Source organism: Vitis vinifera, chromosome 15 (genome assembly GCF_030704535.1).
Source record: "Vitis vinifera cultivar Pinot Noir 40024 chromosome 15, ASM3070453v1".
Lineage (NCBI taxonomy): Eukaryota > Viridiplantae > Streptophyta > Magnoliopsida > Vitales > Vitaceae > Vitis > Vitis vinifera.
The window spans coordinates 3,235,680-3,258,695 of record NC_081819.1 but is presented as its reverse complement, the minus strand read 5'-3'; the positions used below and the strand labels follow the sequence as shown (position 1 = coordinate 3,258,695).

At 40.4% G+C, this 23,016-nt stretch overlaps 1 long non-coding RNA gene across 2 annotated transcripts; it reads left to right on the top strand.

Annotated features, from left to right (window-relative positions):
* Positions 1-18,796: 18,796 nt before the first annotated feature.
* On the top strand, positions 18,797-21,381 carry LOC104881717 (uncharacterized). 2 transcript variants are annotated; one of them, XR_787670.3, is made up of 3 exons: positions 18,797-18,916; positions 19,061-19,452; positions 20,900-21,381. It is a non-coding gene; the product is annotated as an uncharacterized LOC104881717 (long non-coding RNA). The 2 variants fall into 2 exon arrangements; XR_009467870.1 differs by having other exon boundaries at positions 18,809-18,916; positions 19,061-19,522.
* The last annotated feature ends 1,635 nt before the right edge of the window (positions 21,382-23,016 follow it).

Sequence of the window (23,016 nt, the reverse complement as noted above, 5' to 3'; positions counted from 1 at the left end):
AGACGATAGTGATGGCTCTGGAAGCCTAAACGAGATGACAGTGATGGCTCCGGAAGCCTAAACGAGATGATAGTGATGGCTCTGGAAGCCTAAACGAGATGACAGTGATGGCTCTGGAAGCTTAGACGAGATGATAGTGATGGCTCTAGAAGCCTAAACGAGATGATAGTGATGGCTCTGGAAGCCTAAACGAGATGATAGTGATGGCTCTGGAAGCCTAAACGAGATGATAGTGATGGCTCTAGAAGCCTAAATGAGACGACAGTGATGGCTCTGGAAGCATAAACGAGACGACAGTGATGGCTCTGGAAGCCTAAACGAGACGACAGTGATGGCTCTGGAAGCCTAAACGAGATGACAGTGATGGCTCTGGAAGCCTAAACGAGATGATAATGATGGCTCTGGAAGCCTAAACGAGATGACAGTGATGGCTCTGGAAGCCTAGACGAGATGATAGTGATGGCTCTGGAAGCCTAAACGAGATGACAATGATGACTCTAGAAGCCTAGACGAGATGACAGTGATGGCTCTGGATGACAGTGATGGCTCTAGAAGCCTAGACGAGATGACAGTGATGGCTCTGGAAGCCTAGACGAGATGACAGTGATGGCTCTGGAAGCCTAAACGAGATGACAGTGATGGCTCTGGAAGCCTACACGAGATGACAGTGATGGCTTTGGAAGCCTAAACGAGATGACAGTGATGGCTCTGGAAGCCTAAACGAGACGATAGTGATGACTCTGGAAGCCTAAACGAGACGACAGTGATGGCTCTGGAAGCCTAAACGAGACGACAGTGATGGCTCTGGAAGCCTAAACGAGATGATAATGATGGCTCTGGAAGCCTAAACGAGATGACAGTGATGGCTCTGGAAGCCTAAACAAGATGACAGTGATGGCTCTAGAAGCCAACCAAAAACTAACTTTAAAAGTTAAACTAGAAAATAATGGCTCTGGAAGCCGAACCGAAAGGCTAGTTCTAAATGCTAAACTAGAAGGCCCACAGGTGAACTAACAGTAGGGGAATGCCTTAAACAAAGTAAACAAGGGGGATGCCCCAAACAAGGCGACAGGAAAGGGGGATGCCTTAAACGAACTAAAGGTAGGGGGATGCCCTAAACAAAAGCGACAGTAGGGGGATGCCCTAAACAAAGTGACGATAGGGGGGATGCCCTAAACGAGCTAAAAGCAGGGGGATGCCCTAAACAAAGTGACGAGAACGGGGAATGCCCTGAACAAAGATGACAGTGGGGGGATGCCCCAAACGTAAATGACAGTGGGGGGATGCCCCAAACGTAAATGACAATGGGGGGATGCCCCGAACGTAAATGACAGTGGGGGGATGCCCCAAACATAATGACAGTGGGGGGATGCCCCAAACGTAAATGACAGTGGGGGATGCCCCAAACGTAAATGACAATGGGGGGATGCCCTAAACGAAAATGACAGTGGGGGGATGCCCCAAACGAAAATGACAGTGGGGGGTTGCCCCAATAGAAAAACGCTAAAGGGGGTATGCCCCAGTATGACGACTCACAAAGATCAAGAAATGGACTGAGTAGTGAGAAAGATGTGCAAAACAGCAGATGTACTCAAAGACGGGGGTATCCCCCAGTGTGGCATGCCACTGCAAATCTCAATCCGCTGGAAATGGCTGAAAGGGACTCTACGAGTCTCGAACGACGCTCCGCTGAGAGCTCATATCGATGAAGAGCTCAGGAATAATGGTCAGTGAGGCGAATATAATATATCTCGATCGAGTGATGGAAACTGTAACGGATATGTGAGAAAACGATCACCTCCAGGGCTAAATGAAGGCAATATGCCCCAGTATGACATCAGATGTACCCGATCTGTCCTGATGACCCGAGAATAACACCAATGGGACGCGTAACAGATCTGATATGTACCCCTCTGAAATGATGATGCGGGAAATCCAGGCACCAGAGACAACTCCATCCAGGAATCACGACTATATAAAAAGGTATGAATCTAGCTGAATGACTCAAGAGAGACTCCTCAGAGTATCCGGACAAAATGAAGTCGAACATCGACCTGGCGCGTATCCCATAACTGTGGATGATCATGTAAACCAGTGGGGATCTATAAATCTCGATCAAGATGGGGAATATGCCCCAGTGTGGCATCGAGAATGTAACATGTCGAAAAATCAGATGAGCTCAGGTCATCCATGCATGGCTAGATGGCTCTCGATAGGCTCCACTAAGGAATCATCGTGAGGATAGCGAATATATCATCATCTCTGCATAAATCTCGCCAAATAAGGATAGACACGCGACTCCCTCATGATCTGTAAACCTCATCCGAACCGAAATATGCCCTTGTATGGCATCGAAATGTATGATAGGTCGGAGATCAGATAGCATGGGATCATCTATCCTCAAACATGTGACCTCTGCGAAGATCCATAAAGATCCTCCGAAACGGAATATGCCCCAGTATGGCATCAGGTGCGCGACAGGTCCGAAGAACAAATGTCATGAAATCATCCATCACGCACCTATGACCTCCATGAAGATCCGTATATCTCATCTGAAACGGAAATATGCCCCAGTATGGCGTCGGATGTGTGACAGGTCAAAAGAACAAGTGTCATGAAATCATTTGTCATCGAACATGTAACAATGGTCGTCTGAATCCATAACTGAATCATGCACACATATCCAAGATGTACCTCCCAGATGGAGAGGCATGATGGCATCCAAGTGTCGAGAAGTGTGGACCTGGCTGGGTGGATCTCAGAGGCTCTGTAAGGTAACGATCATGTCCACGTCTCAGTGAGCATCCAGTAAGTGATGATCGTGCAAGTCTGTGAGGATCCATGAACCTCCAAATGAAATGGGATATGCTGCAATGTGGCACCGGAGGTATGATAGGTAAAAAAAATCAGGTGACACCAAGTCAATCATCGTCAAACTCACGATCCCGGTAATCCGAACACAACTGAATCAGTCCTACACATCAAAGGGGCGACTCCCAGAAGAAGAAGCATGACAATATCTAAATATCAACCAGATTTTAATCACCTGTCCAAGTAGAGGCTGCCGAAAACGACATTTGATCTCATGGCCTCAGGGTGGTCTTAAGACACAGGACGTAACGTAGGCTGAGGTGATAGGGTAATAGAAATGAAAGGAAACTAAGCCCAAATACCCAATGATCAGAACTCATGCCCTCATATATGAAATGCAACATGTATAGTGAACCCCATGAGCCATGGACCTGAGGATGCCTAACGTGAATGTGATATCGATAAGAAGACAAATGAAGCAAAATGAACTGACAGTGATAGGTGTAATGATGATGCGAAGTGAGCATTGAACCTGAGATGGGTCACTGTAAGGAGAGAATAAGACGTGAAGGGAATGAGATGAATCACAAGCAACGATAACAACGATAGCGAAACAATGAATATGTGAAGAAAGGTGGCGATCGACCCAGATCAAACATGAAGTGAAGTCACATCAATAATGAATGTAATGATGGAAAGGACAATGACTCGGAGTCCTTAGGAGAAGGTCACTCATCTCTCTCACAAATAGATATGACGAAGCAATACAAATAACATGAGATCTCAGAGAGCTCACATACGAACTCCCAATAATGAACATACTCGATAAAAATGACCCCCAGACATCAATATACATACTCAATGATCGAGAACACTATGCACATACACACATGTGCTAATAATAATAATAATGTTTTTTTTTCTTTTCTTTTCTTTCTTTTTTTATTTTTTATTATTATTTTTTCTTTCTTTCCTTTTTTTTTTTTTTTTTTTTTTTTTTTTTTTACATATATACAAATACACATACCCTGAACATGAACAAACAAACCCCAAAGATGATATCAATAACAAATGGACACACTCCCAAGTGATAAGGTAACAAACAAATTCTCTCTGACGAGATGACATTCTCAAACCAAGGATCTCTAAACCAGTGTCCGTGAGATAGATGGTGGAAATGATGTGACTATCCTCCATGTGATGAACTGAGGAGGCTCACCACTCAGGGTGGAGAGAATATGAGACAAACAAATAGTAGATAGGATAAGGAAGAAGAGATGAATAACATAACCAATAAGATGAGATGAAAATGCAGAGGTGCAGTGATAGGAAAAGATAATGAGAAAAACATGCCCCTAGGTCCAAAGCTCATGAAACTCCCAAACAATGCATGCATACATTAAAGGACCCCTATCCCGATGTGAAAATGTGAGCAAGGCGATAAGAAAGAAAGACTATAATACGCATGTGAGGCTCAATGGGCTAGCAACGGACTATGATGTCAATAAAGGTAATAAAATATGAGCTAACCGAAATGAAGGCCACCCATCCTGCGACCATGGTCTCAAACATAGTACCTCTTTAGCTGATCCACGTTGGTTGGCTCTGAGAGTCGGTTTCCATCTAAATCCATCAACCATGCAGCGCCCTCTGGGGTCAACTCCCTGATGAAATAAGGTCCGCTCCAGCTGGGTCTGAACTTCCCTCTAGGATCTCTGATCAATCCCCTGCTGACTTTCAGAACCAAGTCACCTATCCGTAATGGTCTGGGCCTGACCCACTTTTTGAAAGCGCGGGCCATCTTCCTCTGATATGCACGAACATGGTCTGCTGCTCTCAATCTCCTCTCATCTAGGAGATTGAGCTGATCAAATCGAGCCTGAGCCCAATCTGGCTCAGGAATCTGCTGCTCTAGTGCTACTCTCAATGAACCCATCTCAATCTCAACGGGTAGCATCGCCTCCATGCCATATACCAAGGAATAGGGTGTGGCGCCTGTAGAGGTGCGAAAAGAAGTCCAATAAGCCCACAATGCAAATGGGAGCTTCTCTGACCAATCCCGAGAAGTCTCGACCATCCTCCGTAATATCCTCTTGATATTCTTATTCGCGGCCTCTACTGCCCCATTCGTCTGCGGCCTGTACGCAGATGATCTATGATGCCGGATGTTGTATCTCTGTACTAAGGTGTCAACCTCTACTCTGAAATGTACTCCTCTATCCGAAATCAACTCATGAGGGACTCCATAGCGACAGATAATGTGTGATCTGATAAAACTAGCAACTCCAGATGATGTCAATCTCGCATACGAAGCGGCCTCCACCCACTTGGTGAAGTAATCGATGGCAACCAGGATGAACTCATGACCACTGGAAGATTTCGGTGAAATCTTCCCGATGATATCAATACCCCAGACGGAAAATGGCCATGGTGAAGTCAGTGCGTGCAGCTCGGAGGGCGGCATGTGAATGAGATCTCCGTGTATCTGACACTCGGGACACCTCTGAACAAACTGGCAGCAATCTGTCTCCATGGTTAACCAGAAGTATCATGTCCTCATGATCTTACGTGCCAACATATGTCCTCCCATATGTGGTCCGCAGACTCCCGCATGAACCTCTCTCATCACCCGATCGGCAGAGGCACGGTCCAAACACAATAATAGCATCCCGTCAGGTGATCGCCTGTACAGTGTCTCGCCGCAAATCACGAATCGAGTGGCCAACTGTCTCAATACTCTCTTATCTTTGGCCGTGGCGGCCTCAGGATATACGCCGAGTCTCAAAAAGTGATACATGTCGTGATACCATGGGAAACCATCATCTGGCTCTACATCATCGATCAGGCAACAGTAAGCAGGAGCAGATCTTGACTCGATCAACAAAGGTCGAACAGTGGCGTCAACGGGAATATCGATCATGGAAGCTAGAGTAGCTAAAGCATCAGCAAACTGGTTCTGCGCTCTAGGTAGATGGGTATATCTCAAATCATCAAACCTCCCAACCAGTAGCTCCAAATATGCATGATAAGGCTTAAGCTTCACATCTCTAGTCTTCCACTCGCCCTGAATCTGTCTCAATACCAGATTGGAGTCACCAAACACCTCCATCTGTCTAATCCCGAGCTCAAGGGCTGTCTTTAATCCCAAGATACAAGCCTCATACTCAACAATGTTGTTCGTGGCAGGATGTCGATCCGAGAATGCCAAACGAACAGATCTGGGAATGTGATCACCATGAGGGGATATCAATAGGACGCCTATCCCGTATCCGGAATGGTTGGCTGCACCATCAAAGTGCATGCGCCAACCTGACAGACTAGTCACAGCAGCAACATCCTCGTATGGGAAGTCGTCATCAATGGCCCTACCATCGGGAACTGGTAAAGAAGCTAGATGATCTGTGACAACGCTCCCTCTAATGGACTTCTGAGTGACATAATGGATGTCAAACTCAGTCAGAAGTACCAACCATCTCATGAGGCAACTGACCAGGGCGGGCCTATCAAACAAATATCTCAAAGGATCTAGACGGGATATCAAGTGCACTGAATAATCGGTCATGTAATGTCTCAATCGGCGAGTGGCCCAAACCAATGCCAAACAATAACGCTCAATCATGACATACCTCGTCTCGTAGTCTAACATCCTCTTGCTCAAATAATAAATGGCTCGATCTTTGCCCGAATCATCGAGCTGAGCTAACATGCAACCCAAAGCCACGTCCGAAACTGATAGGTATAGGAGTAGAGGACGGCCTGGTGTAGGAGGCACCAAAACAGGAGGTGACAACAAGTACTCTCTGATCCTCTCGAAGGCACGTTGGCACTGGTCATCCCAAAGAGTAGGTTGACTCTTCCTCAAGAGTCGAAATATGGGCTCGCAGATGTCTGTCAATCTGGCTATGAATCTACTGATGTACTGAAGTCTGCCCAGGAAGCCTCTGACCTCTCTCTCTGTCCTCGGCGTAGGCATGTCAAGAATGGCTCTAATCTTGTCCAGATCTACCTCTATGCCTCGCTCACTGACCATGTATCCCAAAAGTTCCCCAGAAGTCACTCCGAAAGTGCACTTCTTGGGATTCAGTCTCAATCCGAATTGTCTGATCCTCTCAAAGAACCTCTCAAGAGCTGCCAAGTGATCTGATCTATCTCAGGATTTCACTATCATGTCGTCTACGTAAACCTCGACATCCCGATGCATCATGCCATGGAAGAGTGTGGTCGCTGCTCTCTGATATGTGGCTCTTGCGTTCTTCAATCCGAATGGCATGACTCTATAGCAATAAGTACCCCACTCGGTAATGAAGGACGTCTTCTCCATGTCCTTTGGAGCCATCAAGATCTGACTGTACCCAGAAAATCCGTCCATAAAGGACAACATCGAATGACCTACCGTACTGTCAACTAGCATGTCGATGTGTGGAAGAGGAAAATCATCCTTAGGACTGGCCTTGTTGAGATCTCGGAAATCAACACAGACTCTCACCTTGTCGTCCTTCTTGGGAACAGGGACGACATTGGCCAGCCACTCCGGGTACTCGACCACTGATAAGAATCCTACACTGAGCTGCTTCTGGATCTCCTCTTTCACCTGCAAGCTCCAACGAGGGTGCAATCGTCTCAATTTCTGCTTAACCGGTCTGGCATGGGGCAGAAGTGGCAAACGATGCTGGACGATAGATGGATCAAGGCCTGGCATGTCCTCATAGGACCATGCGAAAACATCCAAGTAGGATATGAGCAGCTGGATGAGACTATCTCTCTCATCTGTAGACAAATCCGATCTGATCCTCAACTCCCTAAGCTGATCTATCGTGCCAAAGTCAACAATCTCGGTGTCCGCTACATCAGGTGAAACTCTCTGATCAACGGGGTCTGAATCAGAATCGGGAGATGAGTCATCATCTGAATCATGCTGTGCAATATCATCATCTATGTCAAATATCTGTGATATGGGTGGAGATGGTACAAGTAAAGCAATATCACGAGACGCAGGCAAATACTCAAACATGCTCAAATCCATAGATGGATCATCGAAAACAACGTCAGAATGGGAGACGAACCCCGACAGAACGTCAAATGAAAGAGGTGGGTCCACAAAGTCGGACGCTCCCTCAACAATGCCAACATGGCTATCAATCAAATCATCAAAAGCTATAAGGTCCTCAGCAGACTCCAAAGCAGGGGCAGTCAAGCTCTCCCCGGCAAGCTCGATGGCGAATACCCCGAAGAGATCAAATGATGAAGCAAGCCCAGGCTGAATAGTCTCCTCAATCTGGCTCAGGCTCGGGGCGAGCATCTCGTCGATGTACTCGTCATGTGGGGCGGCCCCGTCCACTATGTCCTCGACCTCAACAAAGGTCCCATGCTCATCGGTCTCGTCCGGGAAGCAAAGCGTCATAAGGCTAGTGCGATCTGGAGAGGAAGGAGCGATCAACGCAGAAGTCGAAGGACCAGGGGCTCCATCTCTCAATCGTAACTGCTGGACAAGGCGCTGAAGCTCGGCCTCCTGGGTGGTGCTAAGTCCTCCGACGATCCCGTCAGATGGTGCGTGTGGCTCCGATGCCCTCACAAAGTAATCTGCTAGGCTCCTGGTGTATGGACGCATAGGATAATAGAAAGGAGTATGAGTCAGCCGAGCCCTCACTCTCTCCTTGCGCAAGCGCGCCATATAGAGATAATCGGCCTCAGTGAGGATAAACCCGAGTCCGAATGATACGTCATGATCAGGAATGGTGATGAACTCGCTCGGTCCATGCTGACGTCGACCCAATCCCATGCCAGGAAGATAGGACATGCCTCTCATCATATCAAGCACTACAGTGCTGCCATGCTGGTCAAAGGACATAGCGACGAAGTCTCGGCAAAAGTCCTCTAGCTCAAGAGTCTGTACCTCATCAAAAGTGAACCCGGTCAGCAGTAAGTCGTCTTCGCTATGGCTGATCTGGAGCACGGGCTCAACGGAAATGAACATGTCCCCTGCCGACTGTACGACAACTACCTGGCCCTCATGGATGAACTTCACTTTCTGATGAAGTGAAGAAGGGATGGCTCCGGCTCGGTGAATCCACGGTTGGCCCAAAAGAAGGTTAAAGGATGTAGGAATCCTCAAAACCTGAAAGACAGTGATAAATGTGGTCGGACCTATCAGGAGCTCAATCTCCAGTGTACCCATGACCTCTCTACGAGTGCTGTCATAAGCTCGGACGGTCTGCGTGGATGGGCCGAAATCGAATGGTGCGTATCCGAGAGCGATGGCGATGGCTAGAGGACATACGTTTAGGGCCGAGCCATTGTCCAGAAAGACAGATGGAACTCGACGACCTGAACATCCAACAGATATATAGAGAGGACGCGTGTGGCCAGAACCCTCTGGTGGCAAGTCGTCATCGGAAAAGACGATACAAGTGGCTCTACCAGCCGTCATCATATGAATGAGTCCCTCAAGAGTGGTCGTGGTATCAACTCTAATCTGGCTCAGAGCTCGAGTCAGTGCATCCCGATGAGTACTGGAGGACGCTAAAAGGCTCCAGATAGAAATACGAGCCTGAGTGCTCTGCAACTGCCTCAAAATCTCGTCATCCTCTACTCTGACCTCCTCCTGGGATGATGTACCCCCTAAGGGTCTAGCGGCAGCGGTTGGAGGTGGTTGTCTCAATACTCTCCCTCCCCAGAGGATATACTGAACGTCCGGAGTCTGATGATCAACACTGTGTGGAGCCTAAAACTCCTCAACATCTGGGACTAAGACGAACGGTGTTTGAACGCTATAGCGCGGCAAGATCAATGGCTCAACGGTGGCAGCCTGCACTAACGCCGACTCGGGAACTAATCGGAATGGAGCAGGCGTCCGAGGACCTAGAGCCACCTCGCTCATCTCATAAATCACATATGGCATGATGGGCTCTGGGTCTGAATCATCATCACTCAGCATGTGGATGTGGTCATCGATCTCATCAAACTCTAAGAAATGAATGTCATCAGCTGGTGGAGGGACTGCATGTGTAGTGCGAGCAGGCAACGGGTTCGTGGTCACACTCGGCTGACCCAAGTGTACCAAACCCTAGTCGATCAAATCCTGAACAGCATGCCTCAAAGCGGTGCATCGATCAGTCTCGTGTCCAGGCCCCTGATGGTATGCACAGTGTAGATTCATCCTGAACTGAGGTGGAATCGGCTGAGGCGGCGGTCGAGGGGTGAGAGTAGTCAATAACCCAGCCTCTGTAAGCTTCCGAAGAGCCTGACTCAACGGCATGCCTATCTGTGAGAATTGCCTCTGCGTCCTCAAAGCAAAGGGAGCAGAAGTCTGCTGAGCTCTGGGTCGGGGATAAGAAGTAGCGGGTCTCGCAGTGAACTGAGCAGCATAGCATGGCTGTCCTGTAGCCGTGTAGGAAACCGGGGGTCTCTCAATGCCCTGGGAGGCATAATAAGGCAAAGCCAAAGTTTGCGGAGTATATGTCTGATCATAAGCTAGACAAGGTGTCCGTGGCCTGTACTGATGAGATGCATAGGACGAATGAGGCTCGGGAAACTGTGGGATCGGCTGATGGCGCCTGAGAGGCCTCTGACTGGAAGAACCGATAGCGCTCACATCTACTGGCCTCGATCCTACGAAGGGCTTCTTCCCCTTAATATCACTAGGGGAAGAATCTGTCCATAAACCTCTCGAGATGCCGTCCTCGACATCATACAAAGCCATAACTAGAGACCCAAAATCCGTGAACGGGGCCCCTACCACATGTCTGGCGATCCGCGGCTGCAGGCTCCTCAAAACCATCTGAATCCTGGTCCCTCTCTGATGGTCTATCGATAATCTCAGCTATCTTCCCGCGCCAGTGGGAAATAAAAGAAGAAACAGACTCCTCTGCCCTCTGTCTCAAAGCCTCAAGCTCCCTCCTCGATACATCCATGACAGTGCTAAACGAAAATTGTCGTAGGAACTCCTGGGCCAAGTCGTCCCATGTGCGGCGCCTCGAGGCCTCCAAAGATGCAAACCAACGCTGGGCCGCCCCACTCAAAGATAGTGGGAAAAGAGTAATCATCTGAGGCTCGTCCAGTCCATGAGCCCTCATCACGGTGTTGTATAATCGGAGATGGAGGCGTGGACAACCAATGCCAGTATACCTCTCAATATCAGGCATCCTGAACTTAGCCGGCAAGCTGGCTACCGGCACTCCATCAAAACCCTCCCAAGTAGTGGCTCTGTCTGAAGTCCTCAACTGCCTCAAACCCTGCTCAAGCCTATCCATGCGAGCATGTGGGTCCTCTGAGGTCGGGGTGGGCACGGTGATGGGAGGCGGGACAACCCCGGTCTGACTATGCAGAGTGAACGGCATGGCCTGTGGCGCTGACTGACTGGGTGGAGGAGGTGGTGGCACTGTAGGGTCATACTGGGCACCATCCTGGAGCAGGACCTGCTGGGCCTACTGCCCATCCATCCTCCGACCGAGGCTAGATATAGCCTCCTGAATTGAAGCCATGGCCTCAGCAAACTGATCGACGGTAACTACCTGTGAATCCATATCTCTTTGATCTGATCTCTAGTCTGACTGGTCCGATACCCTGATCAATCTACCCTCAACTCTGATCCAAGATGGTGTATCCAGGCTGTGAACAAAATCCGATCCTAACAAGACTCCTCCTCTACTCTATCCCACGAAGGTATATCCAAATGAAGAACAAAGGTCCGATCCTGAGAAAGCACGAAGAACGGAATAAGGATATGGCTCTGAGGATGTACAAAAGAAAATGTAATCTAAGCGGGAACCAGCAAAGCATCCAAGTGAAGATGAACGGTCTGACCGTACTCAAAACTAGCACTAATCTCTGTGCATTCTCAACTGGAGACTAAAGAGGGAGCGTCGAATCCAAAATGTGACCACAGAGGCGCCGAAGGCCCTCAGATGCACCCACGTGTAGGGAGGGAGTCCTAATCTGAGGATCTACGGCTCAACCTACGAGGTCAAGGTGGTTCTAAATAGATATGGGTGGACTTTAAAAGATCCCTAGCAAAAGCGATCGTACCCTCCGGCGGTACGCAACCCTCTGCATGTCTCCAAAGAGACGGGGCGCTTCCATGCAAGGTGGTCATCATCTCCACACATGTACTACCTCGACATCCCAGGAGGTTTCCTATGGTGAAACCTCTCAAACTCTCAACGCTCAATGGTCAACTAAAGTGCACAGTGAATGGTGTGGGTGCATCCGAAAACCCTAAGAACCTAGAGCAGAAGAGGAAACACACTGGTCGCACGACTATCCATGAAACCTAGCTCGGGGCTATACAGGTCTTCAATGATCGAACTCCAATTGACATCAAAGTGTCGTCCTCCTCCTGAATGCTCCCGTACATCGATATAGCCCGTCGCTAGACCCTACTCCTAATCTCTATCTCGGTTAGAGTACAAGCACACACAAGGCCTCACACTTGCAAAAGTGAGAACTAGAATGAAGGAAATGACCGAGACTAGAGGGTCGGAGATAAAGGGATAGATGTGCTACCCACATAGACAAGCGACATACAATCACGCAGAGGAAGGCAGTCATGCAGCACACAATCAGGCAAAGCTCAGATATATCACCATGTACACACAAGATAAGCGAGAATACGACAATTAAGACGAATAGTGATACAAACATCATGCTCAAAGACGATCAAAATAGTATACAAGTCAGAGAAACAACATGTCAAGCTGAGTGATGTATAGTGGTGAGTGTATGCATGTGAAGTGATCAGAACAATCATGGCGAAATCGGAGTCAATATGCTAAGCAAGACAATAAGATCAATCAATATAATCGGCATGTCAATATCTCAAACGAATATATCAATGAAGCACAGGAGAAAACACGGCATCGGAATCCTCAATCAAGACAAGTCAGTCAACATAATCAACATGTCAAAATCCCAAATGGATATAACATCTAAGCATGCATCAAAAAATCCCCAATGTACAATCAAGAGATGGGCATCCACTGATCGTCCAATCGAATGCCACGTTTGCTTCACTCTAAGTTCAAGCTTAACCCTCTAACTATCCCCAGTGGAGTCGCCATTTTGTGGACCCCGCACTTCGACTCATGCGTTTCCCACTCGATGGTGAGCTCGATTTTTATTTGAAAAATTGATTTGTTGATTAAAAAATGACTTGGAGTCGCCACTTATTTTTGTTTTATTTTTAAAGGGTAAACAAAATAAGAAAGAAAAACCCTAAGTGTGACTCCTTGTTTTGGAAAAGGTGGTCTGTGAAAACCGGATCGAGTTCGGGGGTCAGGTTACTCATCGGGAAGGTACGGTAAAGACTGTAGCACCCCTCTAAGCCTCTAAAGTCGGGTCTCTACTAATAAAATGAAGCAATCATGGCAATTGATGAGGAAAACAATGAATACCCGGAACTATCATGCACATAGGAGAATCAAAACATGTATATGGAAATATCGGAATGGGAATAGATACGTACCTGGGTGACGGGCCACAATACGCTTATCAAAAAGTGAGGTTAGTGCACAATTAAAGGATAATTTCGGGCATGCCATAGAGCAGAATAAAATCAAGCACGCATGGCAATTAAATCAATCAAACAATCAATCAATCATGAGGAAAACACGTATATTGGGCCCCCACCAAAGCCCATTCATTTTTGCATGAATTAATATCACAGATTCCATTATTCTGGAATTATGAAAAATTCATTCATGCCTACTAAAATCAAGAGGAGCAGTAGGTGCCTTGGATTTGTTTGCAGCAAATGCAAAGTGAGGACCATCTGTGTTATGAACAGAGTAATTGACATCGAGAAGATTTTCATAGCCCAACAATTCAGCTTGAAAGTCTTCGAATGTGAAGTCAGTTTCACGGGATGCAAAATTAAAAGAGGTGACAAACGGTGTGTAGGATGATTGCAGGCCACCAAGAAGAAAGGAGATCAGGTCTTGATCATCAACAGGCTTGCCAGCTGCTGCCAATTGATCTGCAAGGGTTTTGGCACTTTCAAGATACTTAGAACAGGATTTGGTACCTTGAGTGAATGTTTGAAGTTGACGTTTAAGATGAGAGATTCGAGAACGCGATTGAGAAGAAAAGTGAGTCTACAGGGCAGTCCAATCTTGCTTAGATGTTTCTAATCCATATATAGTAGAAACAAGTTTTTCTGAAAGAGATGCAAGGATCCATCCAAGGAGACAAACATCTTTCTTCTACCAAACAACATAGGCAGGATTTAATGAACCAGAGGCAATATGTTTTGGAGGACAAACTTCAGTGCCATCAATGAAGCCCATTAAGTCATGTCCTCGGAGGAGATTAAGGAACTGCATTTTCCATGCCAAATAATTGTGGGAGCCATCTAGCTTAACAGAAATAATGGTGGTAGATGGTGGTAGGATAGATACAGGGGTGGAGGTGTCATCGGTGTTGGCCATTTGGATGATGCGGAAGCTGGAGAAAGGATTGTTTGAAAAGCGTGAGCTTATAGAATTAAGCTCTGATACCATATAAAACCTTAACAACTCAACAGAAAGATGAACACACAATATATCTTTGACTTGGCTCTAGCACACAAGCTGTGTAGTTTTTCATTATATTTATAGTTGTACAATTGAACTGACAAGCGTATAATAAGGAACACAAGTATGAACAAAGATAAGGAAACAATAAAATACACATTTGTAGGAGAAAATAATGCTAACAACTGGATTATTTTGAATCAGTAACAGAATGGATAGAGTGAGGAATGGGTGCAGATGCTTCTGGAATTTATGCTGAAGATTCTGATAGTCTAACATGAAAAATATGAAGAGGGTAGGATAAATGTGAGGATTCCTCACATTTTTCATCCTCCTGACATTATTTGTGTTCTCCCCATTTTTTCAATCTTTTTATTTGAATTTTTTTCTCATAATTTCTAGCAATTGTAAGTTAAAAATAGTAGTAATAAATTATTTTAGTGTTATTTGAAGTAAAAAATGTAAATTTTAGAGGGCATAAAGAATGTGACAATTTTTTTTCATTTGAATTTTTTTTCTCATAATTTCTAGTAATTATAAGTCAAAATAGTAGTAATAAACTATTTTGGTGATAACTGAAGTAGTAAAAATAAAAAATGTAAAATTTGGAGGATATGAAAAATGTATGAAGAGTACGAAGAATATGAAGATTCATCACATTCATTGTACCCTCTTCAAATTTTTTCATTTAAATCTTTTTTCTCATAATTTCTAGCAATTGCAAGTGAAAATAGTAGTGAAAAACTATTATAATGGTATTTTAAGTAATAAATAAATAAAAACATCTTAAAATTAAATTAAATAAATATAAAATTTGGAGGGTATTGAGAATGTGATGAGGGAATGAAGAATCTAAGAATTCCTCACATTATTCGTACCACTTCATATCCTATATACCTTCCCCAATTTTTCAAATTTTGTTCATTTGAAATTTTTTCTCATAATTTCTAACAATTGTAAATCAAAATAATAGTAATAAACTATTTTAGTAGTATTTGAAGTAAAAAAAAAAATTTAGAATTAAAAAGAAATTGTAAAATTTGAAGGGTAAGAAAAATGTAAGGAGTGTATGAAGAATATAAATTCTCACATTCTTTGTACCCTCATAAATTTTTCAAATTTTTTTTCTCATAATTTTTAGCAATTTTAAATAAAAATAGCAGTAATAAGAGTTATTTTAGTTGTATTTGAAATAATAAAAAATTTCTTGAAACAAAAAAAAAATTAAATTTTGGAGGTTACAAGGAATGCATGTGAAAATATAACAAAATGGAAGTGAAAATATGTTGTGGAACATTTTAAATACGAGTGAAAATAGTACTATGGATGCAATCATATGTTTCTCACTTTATTTTAGTAATTACTAATGAATTTTCATTTATTAAGCTTTCTAAATTTAATTGTATTTACAACAATCAACTGTACTTGTGAAGAAATTTTTTCGTTAAATGTGGTAAAAAATTTTAAATACCATTTAATTCATAGGTAATTAAATAAGTAGTTTGGAAAATAAAAAACATGTCAAAGTTGAATGTAGAATGCAAAAGAAGTTTGACAATGGAGTAGTGAATGGAGAAATTCGAAGAATTTTGTGATGCTGACAACATACCAAAGTTGAAAATTTTCATTATTAAGGTAAGAAAATTTATTTATTAAATCATGTTATCTTTTCAATACTAGTGGAAATCTGGCATATTTTGTTAAAGAATAAATTTTTTATCAACATATTTGACAAAGAACTTATCTTCTTTTCTTTTTTATTTTATTTATAGAAAAAAAACATAATTTTAAAACAAAAAATAGTTCTAAAGTGATTATCCAATAATAAAATATCTTAAAAGAGTAATTGTTATTTATTTAATGATATAAACTTATAACCCTAAAACCATGTCAAAATAATCATTTATATTACAATTTCTATCAATAATTTGACGTGAACAATATTTCTTAAAGTTAAAAAAGTCCCTATATTATGGGGACATGGAGAATTAATATTGGTATTTATTTTTAACAATTTAATATTGTTAAAAATTAGAAATTAATAGTGGTATTTTATTTATAATGTAGTTTTGGTAGTGAAGGACACGAAGAAAGTTATAACCTAATGACCATGTCAAAAAAATCATTTTTATTTTTAAAATTTATTATCAAAATGCATCTCAATAGTAATCGAAATGACCATTATAAACTTATTATATTGTCATTTCAAGTCAAGATTGGGGTGTTTAAATTTAAAGTATTTAAAATCTAACTAATTGCTAGGGTGCCAACAAGTTAATGTTTGTTTTAAGTTTAAATTTTTTTTTTTCAAAACTTCTATTAATAGTAACTCAAATGATTATTTTATTATGATTTGAAGTTAAAAAAAAATTCTTAAAAATAAATAAGTCATTAACTTATTATCATCCATTTGTATTGTATGCCTTCAAATTGAAAATTAGAATATTTTCATGTCTTCAAATTATGCCATACAAATACAAATTAATATTGTTTTTATATCATTTTATGTAATTTTGGTAGTGGACGACGTGGAGAAAGGGAAGATCAAAGAATTTATCATTAACCTTGGAGATGAATTGAAATTCATGAAGATGCTAATATTGATGGTAGTTCTAACTCCGATTGGTAAATTAATTATGACAAGTTGTTGCATGGTATTTCAATCACAAAAGTTTGAAAATTGAAATTTAATTGTATAGATGAAGCAAAAGCATTTTACGATATATATGCTAGAGTGACTGTATTTAGTATTCAAAAAGATGATTTGAAACGTAACAAGAATGAAGAAATTATATCTCGAAACTGGGTTTGTTACAAGGAAAGACATTGATTGCCAAAGTGTTTTAAAAATGAAAATCTACAAGGGAGCCAAGACCATTTACTAGATTGGGTTATGAACCTGCATTTTGTATTGGATTTAGTAGAAAATTGGAAAAGTGGATTGTTAAAGAGTTTGAGGGGACCATAATCATCTTTTGGTCAAAGTAATTGATACACAATTTCTTTTATCTTATCAAGCAATAAACATTTTGGATAAGACTTAGCTTCATGCAATACATAAAGTTAGTGTCAAACTAGCCAAATTATGGATTATATGGTACAATAATTGGGAGGACATGAAAATATTGATTTCACATCAAAAGATCCATACAATAATGTTGATGCAATGGGTAGATTCAAAATCAAGGATACGGATGTGGAAGGGGTTTTGGCTTATTTGTGCAAAAAGGCATAAAATACCTTTCTTTTTATTATAAATTCAATGTTGATGAAAAAGGTCGACTATCAAACTTGTTTTGGGCAAATTCTACCCCTCAGTTGGATTATGAATGTTTTGGTGATGTCTTGGCATTTGATACAATATAATGAACCAATGCTTATAAGAAACCACTTGTTTTGGTTGGTTTTAACCATCACCACCAAGCAGTACTAGTATTTGGTTATGTGTTATTCAATGATGAAACCATTAGTAGTATTGGAGACATTACTTCATGCAATGATAAACAAGAAGTCTCTCTAACAAATGGGATAAAGCAATAAAAAAAAGTTTTCCCCAATGTGCATCATCTTTTGCCAGGCACATATTTCTTTGCAAAAATGAGGACCCATGACTATCGAGGTTGGATGCAACTCCACAAAGCCTCGAAATCTCATTGGTTCTTGGAACTTGCACTGCCATCGGTGGAATGGGAATCTCGACAAGAAGCCGACATCAATTTGAAGAAAAGTGTTAGCGGAGAATGAGAAAAACGATAAAAATAAAGTGACTTTTTGGTTGAGATTTGCAAGTGACGTGTGAATCACAAATCTTCCATTCTATGGAGTGTGGGGGCTACGGGGGAGAAGACCATAGTTGATGTTGTGGTGAAGACTAATGATCGAAGACAAGTACTCATGAGTTGAGCCTCAAAGTCCTGCTTTTATTTTAATAATATTAATAAAAAAATGGTTTGTAGACTTGTTTTGCATTACATAATGAGGGAAGCTGACAACATGATATGGGTGTAGTGGAGAAAACCGAACTGAGTTACTCGATTGTTCAAATTTTCAAATCGAACCAAACATTTTACAAATAAAAACCCAACCAAATAAGTCGGTTTGGTTTGATGTGATCGATTTTTATGGTTTCACTTATACCCTTATATATAATTCTAATGGAATTGAAATTAAAAATATTTACATTTTATTAATTAAAAATAATTATTAAGCACATATTTTTAAGCTCTTTTACTACAATTCATGAATAATTATTAACATTTACAAAAAATAATATTCATTAATTTACCCTCTAATATGTTGGAGACTCATTAATTTAATATTACACTATTTAATTTACAATATCCTAAATTAATTTGAACCAAATAAATTAAAGATTTTTATTAAATATATAAAATTTCTTTATTTAATTATATTTTAATCATTATATCAGATATCTATATATATGTATATATAAGGAGGGTATTTCTGGCAACTCACTTTTCAACTCATTCATATAGAAATAGAATATCGATGAGAATAATGAGTCGAATATCTTGAGAGGGGAGAAGCGGAGAGAAAGGTATGGTGTGAGACTGTGAGAGAGCGGCAAAAGGAGAGATCGGGTAAGCCTATCTGAAATTATTGGTTGAATGAATTTCTGTATGCTGAATTATATCTCCATCTTACTCTTTACCATTCCTTGATTCTTTGAGGAGATCGGCTTGTTTCTAATTTAGGGTTTCCTCTTTTGGGTTTTTGTGGAACAGATCCGAGATGAGTATTCATAACCCAACTGTATCGATCTGTGGGAATGAATCTCTAACAAGATCGGGATCTCACGCCTATTCACGCTGCCGCTTTCATCAACATTGTGGGAAGGAAGACAGCAACATAATCTAGTGCCCACTTACCTTATACCCAATCTCGCCCTTCTCTTGCTTTCATTGTAGCAGTGCTCTTCGACCTCTTTGATAGGCCCACTCTGTATTTCAAGGCCACCCCATACCTACCGAGGTGGCTGTTGCTAGCTTTAGCATTTGTCTTGGCATTCGGAATTGAGTTAATCTTCCATACATATCATCTCTCCTATTTGTGCTGCCCTCGTCCCCACTACCGTGGTGTTTTATGCCTCCGTCTCACGGGACTTCTATTCTAACAGGTAGGCGACAATGGCACATGAGAAGGCTCCTCTATTTTTATCCCCTAACCATCATGGCTACATTTCACAGGTTCCTCCAGATCTCCAAAATGTTTGCATATCTATTTTCCTTATTCGTTTCCATGATCGGCTCAGTTAGATTAATAAGTAGATATGGAATTCTAACAGAGTCTCCTCGGCTTCAATGTTACCATTGTGAGCTAGAGGGAAAGAGTGTGCAACCTATTGTATGCATACAGTCGAAGAAAAGACGGAAAGTAAGACAAAAATACAACAAAAAGATCGGGACCAAGATCTTAACTACAAGGGTGTCTTTCTCTACCCGAATGTGAGGAGTTCCCTTTCATGCAAGGCTTTGGATTTTTACCTAACAAAAACTTCATAGAGAAATAGAAAAATTAGTTTAATTTAAATATGAAAACTGTAAGTGCTTCAAGTGGATTAGCAATTCAGGATTCTAGTTTGGTTCTTTGAAAATCTCCCTTGGATTAATTACTTATTCAAAGGTTGTAGATGGACAAAATTTGAACAATTGAGTTTTCTTTTTCTTTTTAATTATGGGTATCTTGGTTAATTTTTTTGTAATAAAAGATAAAGGGTGTTAGAAAGTGTCATTTTTTAGCTTAGTCTTTTATGCTCAATTTGTAATTTATCTAACATCCGGTTCAATATCCATGTTAAGAACTGAGGATTGCAGTTTGGTATATATCCATCTGTTCAAATCAAAGTTCAATCAATCATCATAAATATTTTAGTTGAATCACAACTATTGGATTGATTTATAGTTCAACTTTTTAAGCCTAAATTTCCAAATTGAGGTTTGAGGAAATAAAGTAGTTGTTAAGACACTCTCTTTGTGCTCCTCCTTCTTGGCAAATTGCCAATGTTTGTTTCCCCAGAAAATCTACTCATTTTGAGTTGAAAAACATGTTTTAATTTAGTTTTCTTTCAAAATTAGGGTTGATTATTCTTGTCATACCATTCCTTCCTTATTGTTGTCTTGTGATTGGGATAAAACCTTTTTCTTCTTGATTGGGCATCAAGAAGCTGCTAAGGTCAAGTTTGGTGATAACTCGAAATCTATTCTTGATGAAGAGAGTGTGTAGTTGAAGTTTGAAGGTACTAGTTAAGTTCCTTGAAGAGGATTGGTAGATTTGAATTTGGTAAAACCTTGTATTAAATTATTTTGCTTCATAATGGAATTTTTTTATCACTTATGTACCCGTGGTATTTTATTAATTCAAAGATCTTCCACATGAAATTTGTGTCGTTTTTTTCCCCCCCTTCTATATCTTCCTTTGGTTATCTTTATTATCTATGATTGTGAATTTTAAACTGTCATAATGGTTTGGATTATTGATGACATTGGTGGAATTTTTATCAATTGTGCTTTAAAAAATGTTGAAATTTCTTCTCACGTTCCATTGTTGCATTTTTGTGAATACAGTCTGTTTGGACTATCATATGCAAACTGCCGAGTGAAAGCAGAGGTGTAGGTGACATGTATAGAACGGGCTGTCGTCATGTATCCAGGAGCAGTAAGGAGGAGAGCAGCAGAATAAGAATGGAAGGTGAACTCAAGTCCAAATGGCGAGACAAATAGTAGTAGGGTAGCAGCAGCCACCTTGGTGGTTATGGGGTGGGCTTGAAATGCAGAGCTTGGCTTATTCTGGAACTTTAACTTGAAGAGGTCGAGAAGCATGGGAAGAATAAGGGTAAAGAAGGTTGAGAATGGCACGTAATGCAGTAGAAGTATGATGGGGGGATTATGTCGCTGTAATGTTGTTGGAGGTTAACTCCCACAGTATTCAGAGTAGCAGAGTGAATAGCCTGCTAGTGTTCTGGATACTAATTGGATACTAATTTGAGTTGAAGACCAAAATAGTGTTTTTGAAGAAAAAAATAATGATCAATTTAGTCTTCTTATCATATACTCATTCAGGTGATATTTTTTTTTTTTTCGTTTTGAGAGTAAAAAACCGTATTTGATGTTATGATTTTAGTTTTAAATATAAAACCATAATTACCAACGATGGTTTTGAAAACTATCGTTAGTAATTGTGGTTTTAAATTTAAAACTAAAACCACAGTTGGGAACTTCAACTTTAAAATGAAAATATAAAAAAAATAATAAAATTGAGCCAAAGGTTGTACGGATAGGCTAGTTTGACAAATATTTTTAAAATAAGTTTATTTTTTATTTTTTGGAAAAAAGATTACTTTGACTAGAAATTCAATTTTATCTCTGAAATGATTGTTTCTCAAATCTCTTTAGAAAAGCAATTTGTAGTGTGGGGTATTTAAGATGTTAAAACTGTCCAAATCCTTGCTCACATCACATGCTCATCCTAATTGAGGATCAATTACTTTATACAAAATATGAACATTTGTCAGACGGCACATGCAAACATGCAGATAATATAATACCTTGGAAAAAAGGGATTTTATTTTTATGTTTATGTATATTCTAAAGACAAACAGCAAACTAAGGGAGATGTGATATATATGGTAAAATATTGGAAAATACTATGTATAACAGAAGAAGGGACCTCAGCAGCTGTTTCATTTGCATGTACCAAAACATAACAGTAGAAATGAAGCTTTTTTGGAATATGCAACAAAACAATCCATCAAAAATTAGTATGTCCTGTTTAGTTACTGATGGGATAGGATAAGTGGTAGAATATATTATCTATCCTCTATTTTTCATCCTTTTCATATGGTTTATGTTAATTTCATGGTAATATATATATATATAAAACATGCATAAAAAATTTATTTATTTTTAATATATTCATTTTATAAAATAATTTTTTTATTATAAATTAAATTTATGATTAGAAAGAAAAAACTAAAAAAAATATTTATAAAATGATATTAATATATGATATATAAATTATTTTTATATATTAAATAACATAAAATAAAAAATTTATTTGTAAAGTTTAAATATTTTAATTATAAATATTGTTAAATATAAATGAATTTTTTTTTAATAGAAAATATTTAAATGTGATATAATTTTTATTTTAAACGTGAAAAAATAAAATATATTTTACATTATTTTTTATTCATTTTGTAAACTTATTAAATATAAATATAATATAATATAACATATCTCATTCAATATATTATTTTAAAATATTATATCTATGGAATATGTATATCCAATGATATCATATTCCATTGAAAATCATATTATAAGATATACATATCTTATCCAATGGGATATGCACATTCTATATAATGAAATGTGATATTTTAAGATATACAAATTATATTACATCTTATCCCGCTAACCAAATAGAGCTTTAAAATTATATGTAATCGATAGCTCCTTTATTGCCTTTTCATAATCAATCCATCAAAAGGTGTCTATAAAAAGAGGTCATAATTTAAGTGCAACGTACATTTTACTTCGTTTCACGACTAACTTGACCGTAAAAAACGGTCCACCTAATCAACTCATCCTCTTTCCATCTTTTTGTCACTTTGATCAATATGAGAAGAGTCTTCTCTGATTCATCCTTACTGAAGAAGGATGCACTATTTATACCTTTTTCT